Consider the following 10,152-nt stretch of genomic DNA (forward strand, 5'->3'; position numbering starts at 1 on the left):
TGGGCGGTGGCGCGCCTCGGGGTGTGCTTCCCGGGCCTCTGCCGGCCCCTTAAAACACAAAGCATGGCCTAGAGCGTGAGGTCGTTTGCTGCTTCTAGTGACCGTGTTACCGATGCCGGTACTCCACGCTCACGACAATAGTGGGGTAACCTAGACTAGAAGAAGCTGTTCACGTATGAGAGGCCAGAAATATAAAAGGATAGTTAGAAGTCTTCTGAGGGAAGTTTCTCCTACTTCCTTTTTACAATCTTGTTTTCCTTCGTGCATCTTTCCCCTTTCCCCCCTAGTCTCTCGGGAATAATCTGTGTTCATTAAAACACCCTTCAATCTGTCTCCCGACATATGCTATTGGAGTGCAACCTTTTTATCCTTAGAACTGAACTCATTTCCAAAAGGTTACCTGTTCACAATCAATACTTTTTATCCTGCAGAGAAGAAAAAAAAAAAAAAAGAAAAAAAAAGGCGAAAGAATGGATTGTCATATTTTTCTGAAGCAGCCTTTTGACTTGCTTGCTTTTCAGCAACTTGCACATTTCTGATTGAAACTGATAAAATACCAAGCAAATAAACTTTTTACAAAAGCATTTAGCAGTAAAGTATTTATTAAGAGTATGAGACTACCGTAAAGGTAGTTGTCCTCAACAGCTGCCTTCTACAGATGCCAGCATTTTAATTTTTTTTATGGTCTCTCACAGCTTTCTCCTGTGTACTTTTGGAAGTCATGATTTAGAGTGTAAAAGCCCCAGTGTGAATATTCTTGACCATCTCCATTTTACCTATTGGTTTTTTAGAGTTCCACCTTTGTTCTGCCTTTTGCATTATTTACAGTAACAGCCATCATAGTTTTCTTTCCCTGCAGAGAGAAATATCTCATTATTACTACCATAACCTGTCACAGGAACTGTTGATACTTATCCAGTGATTTGATTTGAGGCAGACACCTCTAAATCATACAGAATCAGAGATGATTCTATATCCTGATTTTTAAAGGATCAAAAACCAGATTAGGCTTCTGGAGAACTGGGTCTGAACCAGACAAAAATGGACACCCACTTCTCTCTGCAGAAGGACCTGAGAATTCCTCTCAGCAGTCCTTAGAAATTGTCTGTTTTTCAGACCATGCCTATTTATTTCAAATTGTGACAGAGAAAGCACTTGAACATGAAGAGGTCTCTAGCTATGTCTTTTATTTGTGTACCAGGCACATATAGTGAAGGAAGGGGTAACCTACATGAGGCCAAGTCAGTAGTTTGTAAGGTAGATCTATTCTAATTTTTTTAAGACTCTCTGCTTGTTCTCTGAGGCAAGAGGTTAAAACTGCTTGCTTCTTTTTATGAATCTATAAAATAAGCACGTATTAGCACTAAGAAGCTCCTTAAGTACAAGAAACCAATTCTTTTTTTACTATGTATATTTGCTACATAGGATTCACTCCATGTGTTACTTAAGTAATCTTAGGATAAATGGAAAAAGAAAACAACAGACTTGTAGAATGTCAGAGTAATTCATGGGAATACAAATGGCAAAAATAAGACAAATGGCTATTGAAGTGGATGATCATGGGACTGTGATATGAGAAGAGAAGGAAATAGTAACAGTAATGCAGAGCTTGAAAGGGTCTTGCAAATGACAAAAGAAATATTATCTGAAGGTATATTAAGTATAATTGAAAATTCCTATCAGGACGGTTAGCTATGAGCTTCTGCTATCAGTTCTTGATCTAGTTTTAGCCTGAAATATGCCACAACTGTTCAATGAACAGCCTTTTCCTGTCTAAATTATGTCTTCAAAATCACCATGCAGTGATAAGGTACTTGCACATTGAATTTATACCTGTATGCAATTATGTCAAAATTACAGAATCATGAAACACAAAATACTCCAAATCTAAATCCTCTACTTACATTCATTGATTATAGCATTCTATATTTCAAGGCTTTGTGCAGCATAAGAAAATTAACAGAAAGGCTTAAAAGAGAGAACATAAAAAGCTTTTGCTTCTCAGTTTTCCACCTATATTTCTTTCTGAAACTATTTCACCTCCATTATTCATAGCATCTTATCTAGTGTCTGGTAAATTACATGGTTTCATACTTTCCATTCATAGATGTTAACAACTATACAGAAGTGGTGTGTGGACACAGCTTTTAAAAGTTAATTGCACTGAGAAATACCTTCCAAGGCTCAATGGAAGACGTATTTGTATGGATAAATACATACACACTTTCATCAAAACTCACGCATAGTGGTGTATACATATGTGTTTGAGGGGAGAAGGATTTACATAGCTCAAAAAGTTGTAATTTTGTAATTCCAACAAACATTAACTTTTCTGGGCTTTCTGAAACATTTACAGAAGATACTTTGCAGTTTTTTACAAAGTTATATACATTTTGTGGCCGACGAGCTGCCAAATGCTTATTGGGTGCCCTCTTGTGGCTCAGATTATTAGTGTGTTATTTGCCATGAAAAAGACAGGAGATGCATTGGTACGGAAATTAATTTTTATGGAATTCAAACTCTGTACAAGAGAAATGTCAAGCTGTTAAAAGCTTTGCTCATATTGTATATGTTGCTGATAGACTTTCATAAATGCAGAATGTGCTGGTATTGCAGATTCTACACAAACATGTAAGAGTTTTGACTTGTAAATGTCATTGATAAAGGATAAGTACTGATACAATACGAACTTCTTGTAATATGATTTTTCATTCAGTAATGATTTAGAAATCTGGTGTATAATAATTACTTTAAAATTAAGTACCAAGAACTCATTCCCCAACCTGGAATAATGGTTTTGCAGTCTGAGGCGTGAACTCAGCTTCCAGTATTCCTGAGCATGAAAAACACTTTAATCTGCTTCTCTCCAAGTGAATCAAGATTTGGGACTGTAATGAAAGCAAATGAGGGGTTTTTTCAAAAGTACCAGTTATATATTCCCTCTTAGCAGGACTGGCTACTGTGTTATCCACAGAAGTGGAGCTCATTATCTCATCTTGAAATCAGGAGACTCCAAATTCTCTTTTATTCCTTTTATTATACAGCGCTTCTGTAAACTATAAAACTACACAATATATATCTTTTGCCTTCATCAATTAATATTCCTTCAAACCATTATGATGATTTTAGCTAAATGATGAATAGGGAAAGTAGAAGCAAAAAAAAAAAAAAACAAAAACATAGAACACAAAAGAGAAATATTTGAAAAATAAAACAATTCTTCAATTCTAGAGTTCTTTATAATTTCTTCAAGCATGAACATGTAAAATAGGTATTAGTAGAACTGGAAACATAATATTAGATATTACTTTTGGATAGAGAATCCTTGGAATTAAAAAGATTGGGATTATATTAAAAACTATTACAGAAATACAAATATCTCCAATGGAATAAGTGCTGTTATACTCTTATACTGATATCAGACCTGGTGTGTTTGATGGTAATTAAAATCCATGTAAAATGGAAGGTGAACCAGTCTTCAAAACTTTCACTGTAATTGAAAATATTATTTGTTATTTTTTCATTGTTTTATCTTCCCAGATATTTAAATATCATACCATTAAATATTATATCAAAGCAGGAAACCTCAATCAACTGCCAGCAATTTCCCATTACTCCCATGACATGAATGCTCACAGACCTCAAATAATAGGTTTTAAATGTTGAAAACTGTGTTCAAATGTTTATTGCACTGTATCCTAATTTTTAAAAACACATACCCTTGAAAAATGAAAAAAATTGGCTTTTTCTCATATTTATTTTAAGTAGGAGAAGAAGTTCAGGGTGTGGTGGATTCTCTGAAGTACCCCAGCTGGTCATAACTATCTTTCTGAAGAAGTCACCAGTTACAGATTCAGTCTTGATTGGCCTTTTTTATATCAGTTCTAGGTTTCCTCCTAGATCTATTAGTGAACCAACTACAGGCTTTGATTTGCCAATTTATCTTCTCCTTTTCTTAGTCTAAAGAAGCAGAGAGTCTTCAGTTACAACAAAATATTTAACTGGTTTAAGTAATGAAGCTTAAATAACTTTTTAAAACCTTGTGCCTACATAAACAATTTATACTGTAACATGTCTCCCTTAATTAGTGTTTTATTTTGATAGTTACAGTTTGTAATGGACATTTATTTAAAGATCTTTTTAAGATATTTAGATCTTTTTAGATTAAAGGCTTTAAGAAGGAGGTACATGTACATGGTTTATGTGTTTATTATAAGATATCTTCTTTATTGTGCTGCCACTTTCTAGAAGCTCCACTGAGTTAGGCTGCTCTTGAAATACATTCCTTGACAGTTGGAATACTTCAAGTGTCTTACTGGATCCTGAGGTTTTAAAGCAAGTCAAGCTGCACTTACTAAGGACTTCAACCTTAGTATTTCTTGTGTACCTGCACATCCTTCATGGTCTGCCTTTAAACTACACTAGTGCAGGAAATATACATTTGTGTTCATGTTTGATTTCTAAAGGTACTACAAGTGAATTGTTAGGCAGAAATAAAGGGATAAATATTAATGAAAAAACTACAGGTTTATAAGATCTTTTCAGCGTGTTTCTGTATCTTCCAGTCATCTTAGATCTGTCCTAAAGAACTTCTATTCAGTTCTTGAGATTGTAGTTCAGTTTATTGCTGGATAATCAGCAATCACAATATGTGCAATAATAAAAAGAGAAAATAGGCAGTTTGGAGCAACGGGCCATAAGCAGAGAGAAGGCTAGCATATTGCAAGCACATTGTAAGGCACACTGTGATTTCCTTGGCATGAAGTCAACAATGCATTACTCCTGGTATAGATTACAGTGGTACTAGAACAGGTTTTACTGATGTTGAATGAATATAGCATGCTCTTTTCCACTATAGCTGGAGCACAATGCCCTTCAAAAATACCACCTTCTTATTTCTACAGCATGCAGCATGTATCCCGTCCCATGGAGGAAAAAAAGAGTATTCAGCAAAAAAAAGTGCCAGTTTAAGGAGATCCAGAATCAAAAAGAATCATGGAACCAAAAAGAATCGTCAAATGGCTAAGGTTGGAAAGAGCCACTCTAGGTCATCTAGTCCAACCTCCTTACTCAAGCAGGGTTCCCCAGACCACTGGTACTTAGGAATGTGTGCATACAGCTTCTGAACAGTCTCTTTGCTGGAGAGATAGACTCCACACCCTCTCTGGGCAATCTGTTCCAGGTCTCAGCCACCCTCACAGTAAAGAAGTTCTTCCTTATGTTCAGGTGGAACTTCTGTGTTCCACTTTCTGCCTGTTGCTTCTCATTCTATTGTTTGGCACCTCTGAGAAGAGCCTGGCTCCATCCTCTTGGCAGCCTCCCTTGAGACAGGTCCCCTCTCAGGCTTCTCTTCTCCAGGCTTACCAAAACCAGCTCCCTCTGCCTTTCCTAATAAGTGAGGTGCTCCAGTCTCCTCATCATCTTTGTAGCCTCTGCTAGACTTGCTCCAGGAGCTCCATGTCTCTGTTGTCCTAGGGAGCCCGGAACATCTGGAGTGCTGCATCCTCACCAGGGCAGGACCTTCCATGACCTGCTGGCAATGCCCTTCCTAATGCCCCCCAGGATACCATTGGCCTCCTTGGCCACCAGGACACTCTGCTGGCTCATGGACAGCTTGGTGTCCACCAGGACCTGCAGGTCTGCAGAGCTGCCCCCCAGCAGGTCAGCCCCAGCCTGTGCTGGTGCCTGGGCTTGTTCCTCCCCAGGTGCAGGACCTGGCATTTGCCTTTGCTGAATTTCAGATGGTTCTTCTCTGCCCATCTCTCCATCCTGTCAATGTCCTTCTGAAGGGCTGCAGAGCATGCCTGGGTGTGTTGGCCATTCCTCCCAGCTTTGTGTTGTCAGTGAATTTGCTGAGGAGGCACATTCCCCTTTTTACAAGTCAAGGATGAACAAGTTAAATAGTTCTGGGCCCAGTACTGAACCTTGGAGGACACCACCAGTGACAGGCCTCCAACTGTACCACTGATTTTGACCATCTGGGATCTGTTGTTCAGCCATTTCTTGACCCACCTCACTGTCCACTCATCCAGCCCACATCCCTGAGTTTGTCTATGAGGATGTTGTGAGAGACAGTGTTGAAATCCTTGCTGAAGTCAAGTAGACAATATCCACTGCTTTCCCCTCATCCATCCAAGCAGTTGTTTCATTGTAGACAGCAATCAGGTTGGTCAAGCATGACTTACCTTTATTGAACCCATGCTGACTATTCCTCATCATCTTGTCACCCGTGTGGATAGAGATGGTCTTCAGAATGAGGTGCACCATCAGTTTCCCAGGGATTGAGGTGAGGCCCACTGGCTGGTAGTTTCCTAGGTCCTCCTTCTTGCCCCTTTTGAAGACCTGGGTGGCATTTGCTTTCTTCCAATCCACAGCACCTCTCCTGATCTCCATGACCTTTTAAAGATGATCTTGAGTGGCCTTGCAGTGGTGTCCACCAGGTCTCTCAGCACTCATGGATGCATCCACTCAGGGCCCATGGACTTGTGGATGTCAGTTTTGCCTAGACGGCTTCTAACCTAAATCCTCGACCAAGAGAAAGCCTTCCTTTAAACATTTCTTTACCCTGGTCTTCTGGGTCAGAGAATACTGAGGGCTGGTCTTGTCGCTGAAGACCAAAGCACAGTTCAGGATCTGACTTGTCTGCATTCTGTTTTACCAGGGTCCCTCCCTCCATTTAGTAACAGGCCCACATTATCCTTAGTTTTCCTTTTGTTATTGATATATTTGAAGAAGCCCTTCTTGCTGTCTTTGACATCCTTGGGCAGTTTTAATTCCAGATTCATCTTGGCCTTCCTTGTCTATTTTTTATTTACTCTTGACAGCCTCTCTATATTCATTCCAAGTGGCCTGACCGTACTTCCATCTCCTGTGTATTTCCTGCTTATGCTTAAGTAATGACAGTTCCTTTGAAGTACTTGCTACTCTTTGACCATGCCCCCCTGCACACTGGCACTTGTGGTCTTCGACTGGTGCTCTGGACAGTATAATTAGTATCAAGGACTGGGAACAGCAATAGACTGTTGCTCTTCTAAAGGAATTTTTTATTCAAGGTGTGAATAATTTTCTTGATGTATCTTGTCTACCTGGCTGTTCATCTCTCGGTAACTTCTGAAAATACATTTTTGCTGCCTCGGTGGATTTAGAAGTACTTTTTCAGGAATGTTCTGTCTTCAGCATTGCTGGTGACAGGCTGATCTACACAGTGACAGGTGGTACTTGGTTTCACATTAGAAATTTTTAACTTCTATGAATCAAGATGTTTGAAAAAACCATAGGGAGATTTTGCTGTTGATTTGCACTATTTTTATTCTAGGGATCCCCTGAGAAGTTGTTCATCTCACCAGTTATCTCCCTTGCACCAGGGCAGTGGTTTAGCACAATTCTAGTTTTATGTGCTGATAGGGCTGAGGGAAGGATTGGGAATAAAGTCTGAATTGCATTGTCAACAGAAGCCAACCTTCTTACTTGTGTCAGTACTATTGCACAGTTCTGGGGGCTGTGGCTGTGTACTTTTGTGCTATCTAAATGGAACATGTGGAGTACTGTCTTTACACTCCCCACTGGCTGATCTTTTTAAACCTGAAGGAAGGAGGCAATGAGCCAGCACTTAAATGCTGTAGTGCAGAACATACAGGGGAGAGATTGACACCTCATTTTTGTGCTCTTTCCACAAGTAACAGTTCAGAAGGGCAGAGCAAAGATAAACATCCGTTGTCCTGCATCTACCTTTGCTGTTCAGTTTGTTCTTTTAGAAGTCTTTGTGTTTGTTCTAAATCTGTGTATTGTCTTGTCCAGGTACTTCAGCCTGTTTTCTAAATTACCTTAAGTAATTTAAGTAGCTGTGTTTCCTTTTCCCTCCAGATGAATAATCCAGATGTTGAAGTGCTGCACAGTACAATGCTTCTGTCCTTTTGCCATACAGAGTGTCCTGCTTTTAGATTTTATGTGGCTTTTGTAGTTCTCTCTTTAGCTAGAGGAAATAAATTGTATTTGTGATTTTTGCCAAAACAAGAGGCTTTTTTTCCCTCTCAGGGTTTTTCAACATGTGGGGATTTGGAAGGTCAAACAAGCAGGCAAACCAAGCTGCTAAGAAGATGCAGGAGAATACACCTATGTATTTCTTGGAGCTGGTTGGTGATTTGATTGGTCATTCATCAGCTGTGCAGGTAAGCCAGCTTTAGTAAGAATGAGAAAAAGTGAATGTTAGTAAGTAACATAAATTTGACAGCATTTCTTAAACAGCTGTAACTTTTGACTGTCTGGCTCTGGAGGCTAGGAGCACATTGTTTGTGGGGTATCTTTAGTGCAGTGTGAAAACAGTAATACATACTGACTTAATATTCTAATGACAGCTCTCTCACTGACGCCTGAGGATTGCATGTGCAAATATATGCTAGAGATAATCTGACAGAGCGTTTGGTTTTGTTCATAGACTGCAGCCAGGCAGTGTATCTCAGGATGTATTTAACAAAACTTGATATAAGAGAGATCGAGATAAAGAATTAATTATATATGAGAGGAAAAAACCTGAATAGACTTGAACTCTGTGGCCTAGAAAATAGACACTTGATAGAGATCATTCTGGTTTATGATCTATATCTATGAAGTCATGAAATGCACAGAGAACATGACTCATTATCCCATCTTCTAGGAGTCATCATATAAAGGCAGTAGACTGTAGGTCCAAAATAAATGGATATTTTTCCTACAGCACAACTGAATATGTACTTTGATGGTTGCCATGAGATATTGTTGAAGCAAAAGTTTCCATGAGTTCAAAGAACAAGAAGACAAAATCATGAAAAAAAAGGTTATTGAACACAAAGATATCATTTCTGGCTCAGGAAGTTCCTGAATCACAAGTTTATTTAAGAGAAATATCATTATATAGTTTCCTTGTTCTGATATTCTTCCATAAGGATCTGATTATGGTAATATTTATAAGTATTTAAAGTTAGATAGATCTTTGGTGGTGCATCGTTCTTACCTTATGTATTTCAGTTCACTATTCCTATTGCAGCTAGCTAAATGTGTAGATATTCCTTTTATAACACAGTTCAGCAGCTGAAAAATGAGAAATTGTGTGAAGCATGAAAGAAATAAGCACATACATTATCTAATGGAATGATTCAACTTCTACCAAAGACTTGTAGTCTGGTAGAATGGGAACTAAAGTCATACTACCTTTCTACTTCTGCTTTCTCTTCTAAGGGACTCATCAGTCTACTTTATCTGTATTTGAAGAATGCCACATATGATGCAAGTCAGGCTACATGTCCCCTTTTGATCACAAAAGCTGACACTTCATTTTGGCTTCCTGTTTTATTTGAGAGAAAACAGAAACATCCTTTGTTTTCAGTCTTACTTATCCCTCCAGGTCTTACTTGGTATTTCTACTTTTGAAACTGTAAAAAAGATTTTTGTTTGCTCCTACCAAACCATTGTGATGAGCCTTTAAAAAATATTAAGATGTTTATAGGGCTATCATGGCTATTTTTTACTAAGTACTGGAGATGATACAGCTAGGATGACCCATCTATTCTGCTCTCAGGGACACCAAGTCCCAGCTTGCTGGTTGTCTAATCCTTCATTTATAAAGCTTTGGTGCTGCATGGTTGGTTATTAGTTCAAGTGCTCCACAAAGCAGTTCACTCCATCGAGTCACTTGAGTCAAAAGAGCAAATATCACTTACACAAAAATTCCTTTTTCTCTGAAGCAGTGAACTACTGTTGTGATCCAGTTTTAAGGTTCTTAGAAATGTCTCTGCCCAAATTAAGGTGCAAACGAGACCATATGCCAGTGACAATAGTAAGGGTTTTATTTGATGGTAAATATGAAAGAGAGAGAGAAAGAAAGAAAGAAGTAAAAAAATAAGTGGGGGGACAGAAAGAGTGACAGGGACAGAATAAGGACAATATCACCACTCTGTGGATCCCAGCGATGTTCCATTGATCCTCTCCAGCTGGTCTCTTGGTGGTGAAGGTCCCTCAGAAAGCATAGAGTCCGATGGGTTTATATAGCCTCGAGCCAGGTAGCAATGTCCAGGCACGTCCCTCTGGGGGAGGGGTGGGGTCAGTCTCTCACAGCAGACTCTGGGTCTGTTGCACCACGTGCAGCCCTGTGGGGCCAAGCCACTCACGTGAAAGTCC

This window comes from Corvus brachyrhynchos, unplaced genomic scaffold, assembly GCF_000691975.1.
Source record: "Corvus brachyrhynchos isolate BGI_N302 unplaced genomic scaffold, ASM69197v1 scaffold8, whole genome shotgun sequence".
NCBI classification, from domain to species: domain Eukaryota; kingdom Metazoa; phylum Chordata; class Aves; order Passeriformes; family Corvidae; genus Corvus; species Corvus brachyrhynchos.